General features: G+C 39.5%; 1 long non-coding RNA gene across 1 annotated transcript; it reads right to left on the reverse strand.

Annotated features, from left to right (window-relative positions):
* Positions 1-1,907: 1,907 nt before the first annotated feature.
* Positions 1,908-7,463, reverse strand: LOC141129067 (uncharacterized). The gene is made up of 2 exons (XR_012241765.1): positions 4,833-7,463; positions 1,908-3,326 (listed from the first exon to the last, which is right to left on the reverse strand). It is a non-coding gene; the product is annotated as an uncharacterized lncRNA (long non-coding RNA).
* Positions 7,464-9,175: the final 1,712 nt, after the last annotated feature.

Below are 9,175 nucleotides of genomic sequence, written 5' to 3' on the forward strand. Positions count from 1 at the left end.
GGGGGTCATGATGTGATAAGTGGACCCCTTTATTGCATAGCCTGCTTTAAAAAAAAAGTAGCCTTTGAACTCTAGAAAAGGCATTTTGCCTAGGCTGAAACATCATCAGCTTTCTACAGGCAGGAGGAAACCTCTCCTTCGCTACACCAATAATCAAACTGCCATATTATAGAAAGCCACAAGGTGAGAGACAGCAACAGGGGACTGATTAGTGTCTAATATTTATGAGCACAACAAAGTGCTGCACAGGCACAAAGATGGTGCCAACCTTCGGGAAGAGATAAGCAGATGAAGGCATTGTCATGGGGAGCTGTGAACTTTGTTAAAGGAATGCCATTTGTAAGTTTTGCAATTACACATTACCTAGGCTGCATTTACTAAACAGAAAAAAAACAATATCTTTATGTTGTTGGGTCCATTATTGAAAGTATCCATTGAGCCGAAAGGGAAAAAAATACACACATTAAATTACTATTATACACCAGTTGGTGAAATGGTGGAGCTGTCGCTGATGTTCTAGGGGAAAAAAAAAAAAAAAAAAAATGATAACTGGCAGGCTGCTGCGCTGACCCTCTGACTTCAATATCTTTTGAGTTACTTTACTGGAACAAGTATGCATGAGGAGTGTCAAAAGCCCTGCATTACTAATTCTAAATTAGTGGCTGAAAATATGGAAGCAAAAGGGTTAGCATGACAGGCAAATAATGTGCAGAATGATTTTTCAGCATTGACAGCTTTTACTTAGAAAATTATTCCTTTTAAGCAAAGACAGCTGCAATCTGTTCACATTTTGAACACGTCCCACTGGCATAATGGACACTTCACAGCTTGTAATAGTATAACAGAAGAAAACAGGCAAGGAATAGCACTAACAATCCCTGCTACTGGAACCATCTTCTAATGTCACTGTGCTCAGACTATGGACATTTGTTTTACTTATTCTTAATTATCAGTAAATGAGCTTTAAAACAAGCCTTTAACAACCTCTGTAGCCACAGGTACTGTGAAGCATTTCATCCTTAAAGAACACAACCCAGAGTGAAGCCCAGTTGCAGTATTGTTCATATTAGAAGGCTGCCACATCAAGGCTGCTAAAGGAAGCAAGAGGAGATATGAGCTGCAATTCCAATGTCTCAGTTGTGAAATTTGAGGATTTCTCTACAGTACCTGGGGTTACAGAGGTCAGTAAGGGCTTTTAAAGATCATTTACTGGTTAGGAAAATGTAAAAAAAAATATATATTTTTTTTTAAATGTCCATATCCCGGGGACAGGTTTACTACAAGTGTAGACTGCTGCAGTCAGACTACATGGCTACAGTTAAAATATGAACACCTCCTATTGGGCAAAATGGATACTTACAGGAAGTACGTACAAGAACACAGGTGAGGAGTATTTAAATTCCTGTTAAAATTTGCCATCTCACTGTTTTGTTTTATATTATGTCTCTCTTTCTCAAAGAAAAGTGCAAAAAAGGCAGAGCTACACTTTAACCTGATAATAATTCAATAGTAAACTGGTACACAGCATCATCTCTACAATTGGTGTTTAGGGGACTTCTTGCAACCAAGAGATTAACCCCTTCAAATATTGGAGGGGCCCGCAACATGAAAAAATATTTTATGTATATAGCACCATTCAATTCCAAAAGACGTTTTGTGTTTCATTTGCAGAGGCACTCACAACTATTGCTTGCATAGAAGCCCAGTTCTGTGCAATCCCAGGGTGCTCCGCAAGGCTGATCAAGATAAAGTAAACAGGCAAGGACACTGCCCAAAGACAAAGCAACAGTTATAAAGCAAAATGCCCTAAAAGGAGACAAAAAAAAAAAAAAAAAAGTTTCTCTAAACCTGCACCCATTCTGTTACAACTTTTCTAGTAACCAATGCACTGCAGGCCACTCTAAAGGAAAGGGTCAATACCTTTATTGCTCAAGTCCTGCTTCCAATATTGTCCCTCAAATGAAGGGGGAACGGCCAATATTTTTAGAAAATTAAAGACATTTGTAGCATACAGTTAAAAAGGACAAACTAAAATGAAAACCCATGTCACCACAAATGTTGCTGTAGTTGGTGGATATTCATGAAACCCAAGGAAACATAAAAGCAGAAAACTAAATCAGATATTTTCAACACACAGTGGGATGAAGCAGCCATAGTGCAGAGCTGCCTCACTCAACTTGCTCCCCTTTTATACAATGACATCAAACAGGGAACAGATTTTACTCTTTATATATCTTTTAAATATATTAAATGCCTAAATAGATTACTTTATTTTGAGTTCACTATTTTTTAAATCTATTTTTTTTTTTTTTGCTTTTGTTCTTTACGTTTAAAGCATTTCTGTTTACTAGTCTTCAATGGATGGGACAAATTCCAAACGGTCAAACTTAAGAAACCTGCTTGTCCGAATTGTTTTTTTCCAGAATTCAAAAAGTGCGTCTCCAGTTCCAAAAAATCGTGAAAAATTGTGTTTAAAGACAGCTTTTTTTTTCCTTTTATAGTCGTTACTTTTGAAGTCTCAGAAGAAAACAGAAATAAGTAATTTAAAAAAAATTATATATAAACTGTTATTTTCAAACCTAAAAATGTTTTTTTTTCTTTTTTTTTATATTTTTTAAGCAGGGATACGTGTTGTATGTAGAAGCCGGTAACATAAAGATACATAAAGTGAAGTACAAGACTGTGGCTGTTGGAATATTCCTCAAACACGATGTGCTCTCTCTGGTTGTTGGCAAATTAAGCAGATAAGCAATATTTTTTTCTTCTTCATGAGACTCTGCACAAGTTATCCCAATGGTAAGAGAATGCCTGCGAAGATACTTGTCAACTTTATTCACTTAGTTTTGAAGATGATGAAAAAAATAAAATGAATGAAAACAAAGTATGGTTTAAAGTGAGAAAGAAAAAACATGTACCAGTGATTAAATAATTTTCTTTTTCCCCGGGAAAAGATGTTTTGCTTCCTGATTGGATCAAAGATTTTTGAATATCATTGCTACTTTTAAATTTGTTTAAATAACTATATATTTGTATATATATAGAATTTTGTATACATAGTTATCTAAACAAAAAATATATATATATATTTGTATGTATATATATTTATATAATTATATATCCAATGTCCTGATTTTTTTTAGGTTCCTTTTGTGTTTGTTCTCTCCCTTGTGGTTAAGCGCACATTAAAGAACGGGGCATGATAGCCAGATATTGTCTCTCATGCACTGATGAAATGACTTAGGAAAAAAAGCCAGCAATCCCAAGGCAGTAGTCTCAGAGATCAGGGTGGTCCATGGCTTCATTATAAGTGATTATCCTATTGGGATCTGAAAAAAAAAGAAACAAAAAATAAAATTAAACTTTCTTGTATAATAAAGCAATAGTGCTTACCAAGCCTATACTTCCATATTTATTCTGACCATTGCTGATCAAGCAGTGTGAAAAAATTAAGAGCTACAGTACCAGGTGAAAGCAAACCAGAGGCTTACTATGTGCCACATATCCCCTGTGTTGTGCTAGGGAACACGTGTAAAGACATAAAATTATACTTTCCTTTGAAGTTGCCATCAATAATGCATAAAGATGATAGACATTTGAACTAAACCCTCAAGGTGAGCAACACAGCTCACCCACATCTCTATTTCTCTTTTTTCTATTTCTAAAACAGTGGGGTGTGCCTTACAAGTCAGCCAGAATAGGCAATTTCTGAAGTGTAGAGTGCAGCTTTTTACCATGCATGAAGTGTGCTCAGGGGTAAATCTGTACCCAAAAGGATCAGCTTCTGATCAAGTGACCACTGACAGGAATCACATGATCACCGATCCTTCCTGCCCCCTGGGCATTCCCAACTATTTGAGGATTGGAAAATTTGCAATTGTGGGAATAGGTTAAAAGAAGTACAGGTTTTAAGATACTACAGGAAAAAAAAAAAAAAAAAAAAAAAAAACACTGAACACACTTCTTAAAACACTGAAATTTTAAAAAGGGTTAAAGGATAAAGTATAAAGGATACACTTTTGGAACATGTTTCAGTGTCTACAGCTCTCCCCCTGCTGCCCCCCTCCCCATGATAGCTGGCTGGGGATCTTCTCTCTGCACTCACTGTCACCATTTAAAAACAGTGCCGCTTTGCACACACAGCCGTTTCATTCATTGTGCTTCCTGAGGATGGATGCCTACAAGTACCGTCAGGGAACTGCAAGAAGATGACTCTGGACAGGCAGACATATCAGGCTTACTAGCAGCCAGTACACAGGGGTAAGTATTATACAGGTTAAAAAGGATTTTACACAGCCAATTCAGCTCCCCCTCATATGGGTTTTGGGGAGTGGAAGCATTCTTTAAATCATATATGTATTTACAACTCAAGTAGAAATCTGGCACAATTTAGCTAATTTGAGTGGGTCACCAGCTAAAACATTTTTAATTGTTAATTTATTCCTAATATGCAAAGGTTACAACCCCTGCCAGGTTCTCACTGCTACATCTCGACTGGGTAGATCTGACCTGGTCTTGAAGATAGGGCAGAAAGCAACTTGAAACCTCCCCAAAGTCAGAGAACCTACCATCTCTGACAGTTGGCACCAGACAGCTGTCCCCACTGGGACATTTCCCCTCTCCTCAGGTTCCACTTAGAACTATAAAAAAATCGGATTCCCTTTTTTTCTTTCCTATTCCAGTCACAATGAACACCAGGACAACGAGAACCTGTCAGAACCTTACCCTTCTCTATAATTAGCGATAGTTTTTGCTGAAGTGCTACATGATGGTAGAAACTAAGTTATCCAAGGCAAATAATCATTAAAATTGTGTTTATAAACAGAAGTCCTTACCTTGTTTTTGCAAGTTCAAAATAGATTCCATTTCTGTAAAGCAAACATAAAATAACAACAGGTCAGGATGCTGGAATGAGGAAAGAGAAAATACTCAGGAAGGACATTCATTCTGATAATTATTTCCTCGCCACATTAAACCGCAAAGCAACATGTGGTAAATAGTAGTTTATTCATGTTAATAAGAGGAGGATAGGATAGATAAATATAGCATATTGACAGAATACAATTGCTTCTTATCAAGAATCCTTAATGAAGAGGTCATCTGTACCTCCATTAGAAACACACAAACCCTTTTAAATTGATTGAGAAAAGATAGTGGCACAAGGACATGAAAGATAGTTCCATGAACTTTGTTCAGGGGCTGGCTACATTCCACAGATAGAAACAATGCATATAAAGGCTAGAAAATGATTGTCAAGATTGCCTACCAGCATAAAATCAAAACGCGCACAAGTGAAACAGAACTTTGCTTATACTTGGCAAATTCTGGGTCTAAAGGCTGCTGGTTTTTCTAAAAAAAATATTTTGCATGCATTCCTCCCCTCCCCCAATACTTACCTGAGCCCAATCTTGATCCAGCAGTGGCTCTCTTCATTGGACAGATGCACAGCAATCAGAAGAGCAAGGGAGCGGGCCGAGCCTTGAGCTGTCTGTGTCAATGGACACAGACACAAAGGCAGCTTGCTAGGGGGGCACTTGGCAGGAAGAAGGGGCCAGAAACCTCAGCAGGGGAACTGAGGAGAATCGGGGGTAAACTGTGCAAAACCATTACAAGAGCAAGCAAGTAGAACAGGTTTATTTTAAAAAAAAATAAAAAATTGTGAATCCAATAGGTTTTTATGACCCTAAGGAACATTTTGTTGTACTTCCAGATAGTGGGTGACACTCCTTCCTGCCTCCCCATAATGCCACGCTTGGTACGTGTGCACCCCACTGCCAGTTTATATTGGAAAGAGCAGAAACCTAGGTAAATTTTACCTTGCTCAGCACACATGAATGGTCAAAGTGGAGGCTTTCTTTAACCACTTCCCGCCCGCCCTATAGCGGATTGACTTCCGGGAAGTGGTTGTGTTATCCTGACTGGACGTCAGATGACGTCCAGCAGGATAACATGCCGCAGCGCGCCCCGGGGGCGCGCATCGCGGCGATCGGTGGAACGGTGTGTCAGTCTGACACACCGCTACACTGATCTTGGTAAAAAGTCTCCGGCGGAGGCTCTTTACCACGTGATCAGCCGTGTCCAATCATGGCTGATCACGCTGTCAATAGGAAGAGCCGTTGATCGGCTCTTCCTCACTCGCGTCTGACAGACGCAAGTAGAGGAGAGCCGATCGGCGGCTCTCCTGGCAGGGGGGGTCTGCGCTGATTGTTTATCAGCGCAGCCCCCCCTCAGATCACCCCACTGGACTACCAGGGATGCCACTAGGACCACCAGGGATGGGGCAACGTGGATGGCCAGGTATGTACCCCATGGCCATCCACATGTGCCCAATCTGTGCCAATCAGTGCCCACAAATGGGCACTGATTGGCACTATGTCCATGATATGCCCAGATCTGCCCAGCAATGCTCTATCAGTGCCACCTGTCATTGCCCATCTGTGCCACCTGTCATTGCCCATCTGTGCCACCTGTCATTGCCCATCTGTGCCACCTGTCATTGCCCATCAGTGCCACACATCCGTACCCATCAGTACCACCCATATATACCAATCAATGCCACCTACGAGTGCCCATCAGTGCCGCCTATGTGTGCCCATCGGTGCCACCTATGAGTGCCCATCAGTGCCGCATACCAGTGCCACCTATCAGTGCCCATCAGTGCCACCTATCAGTGCCCATCAGTGCCGCCTATCAGTGCCCATCATCAGTGCCCGTTAGTGCCACCTCATTGGTGCCCATCAGTGTCGCCGTATCAGTGCCCATCTGTGCCGCCGTATCAGTGCCCATTATTGAAGGAGAAAGCGTACTTATTTACAAAAAAATTTAACAGAAACAAAGAAAAACTTGTTTTTTTTCGAAATTTTCGGTCTTTTTTTATTTGTTGCGCAAAAAATAAAAACCGCAGAGGTGATCAAATACCACCAAAAGAAAGCTCTATTTGTGGGAACAAAATGATAAAAAATTTGTTTGGGTACAGTGTAGCATGACCGCGCAATTGTCATTCAAATTGCAACAGCGCTGAAAGGTGAAAATTGGGCTGGGCGGGAAGGTGTCTAAGTGCCTGGTATTGAAGTGGTTAAATAAAAAAAATTCTCAGAATCATGCTATAGTCCTACAACAGAGGAATCCAGCAGTAACTGTACATACCCTTTACCTATTTCTGGAGTGCCCCAAATCCAGAAACCATCTAATAGGCTCTCCTATTCCTTCTGTATTGAATGGTACTATCCTCCTTTATATTGTAAAGCGCTGCGTAAACTGTTGGCACTATATAAATCCTGTATAATGATAAGCAAATTTCAACATGGTTGATTAGTATTTCTTTCTCCACTGGCCAGTAAGACTACCTAACATAGTGAAGGAAAAATGTCAAGGAGTTGGAAGTGGCAGGTCACTCCCAACTACAGCAGAATTATCAAACGTTACATAATAAAATGCACCAGAATACACCTGAAAAGCATACTGTATGCAAGCGCCCCCCCCACTTATGCATCCTGTTTAGTACCAATACAGTACTGACAAAAAGTCAATGTCACATAACTAATCCAGTTTCATCTGCTCTTGGCCTAGGAACACGATTGAACCTTCCACGTGTCACAGTACATCTGAGGTGGCCATTAACCACTTCAGCTCTGAAAGGTTTACACCTCTTAATGACCAGGCCATTTTTTGCGATACGGCACTGCATTTAACTGGAAAATTGCGCGGTCATGCGATTTTGTACCCAAATGAAATGTCTAATTTTTCCCACAAATAGAGCTTTCTTTTTGGTGGTATTTGATCACCTCTGCGGTTTTTATTTTTTGCTCACTAAAAACAATTTTGACCGCCACCCCCAAAAAAATTAAAAAATGCATGTGTATGAATATATATATATATATAAACAATTTCCTTAATGCTATAAAAACCATATGCAATAAAAGAAAAAAAAAAAAAAAAAAAAAAGAAGATCTAATTTCTTCATAAAATTTAGGCCAATATGTATTCAGCTACAAATTTTTTGTAAAAAAAACTTCCAATAAAGCATATATTGATTGCCTTGCGCAAAAGTTATAGCGTCTACAAACTATCGGATATTTTTATTGAATTTTTATTTATGGTTTTTACTGGTAATGGTAGTGATAGCGACTTATAGCGGGACTGCAACATTTCGGCAGACAAATTGGGCAACAAGTGACACTTAACGTTTTTTTTGCTAAAAAGCTGAATCTCCAAAATGTATCCCATCAGGAGGGTATCGTTTTGAAGAATTCTAATTGATCGGCGTCGCCACATGGGCAGTGCCGACCAATCAGAAGCCAGCATTACAGGTCTACTACAGAGCTGATGTCCCCATAGAGGACCTGTGTGCTGCCCATGCTATCACACAGCCCCCCTTGCGAGATTAATATTGTTAAATGGGGGGGAAAAAAATATATATAAAAGTGTTAAATCAAATGACACAAAACAAAAATATCAAATTAAAAAAAAAAAAAAAAAAAAAAAAAAAAAAAAAAATCATCCCACGTACACACACAAAAGCAAACATGTGCGTTGGGTGGACCCCTTTATGTAAACAGTGTCAGGCATCACCACTAATGTTGGATTGAGAGAAATAATTCTGGGCCATCATTCACTGATAAAGCTAAAATTGATAACCTAGAAAGTCTTCTGAAGTGTCACCTATAGACAATATTGGGTACCATTGTTACAGTCACGCACAATTTTAGGCTTGAAATGTTTGGTATCCATCTACTTGACGCAACTTCATATATTATACCTTGCCAAACCAATAGGTACTATATTGTGTTTGCATACACTAAAATAAAATTTTAGTCTAATTTTCGTTGAAGATTTTTTTTTAAACACAGTACTATTCAAAAAATTGAAACTGCCACTATTTTACAGGGCCTCTGCTTTCATAAAATATCACAACAAGGGGAGGGAGTTGAAAACCAGTTAAAGGCAAATTTTTTTCTTAAAACAACCAACCAAACATGTATACTTACCTGCCCTGTGCAAAGCAATTGCACCTCCTCTCCTGGGGTCCCCTGACAGCGCTCTTGGCTCCTCCTCTTAAGCGTCTGCCACCACAGCAAGCCATTTGCCATGGGGGCAGAGGTACAGGCTCCCTACCGAACCAAACTGTGTGCATGCATAGACTACCGTTCTCAGAATTTGATTGACAGCAGAAAGAGCC

Source organism: Aquarana catesbeiana, linkage group LG02 (genome assembly GCF_042186555.1).
Source record: "Aquarana catesbeiana isolate 2022-GZ linkage group LG02, ASM4218655v1, whole genome shotgun sequence".
NCBI lineage: Eukaryota > Metazoa > Chordata > Amphibia > Anura > Ranidae > Aquarana > Aquarana catesbeiana.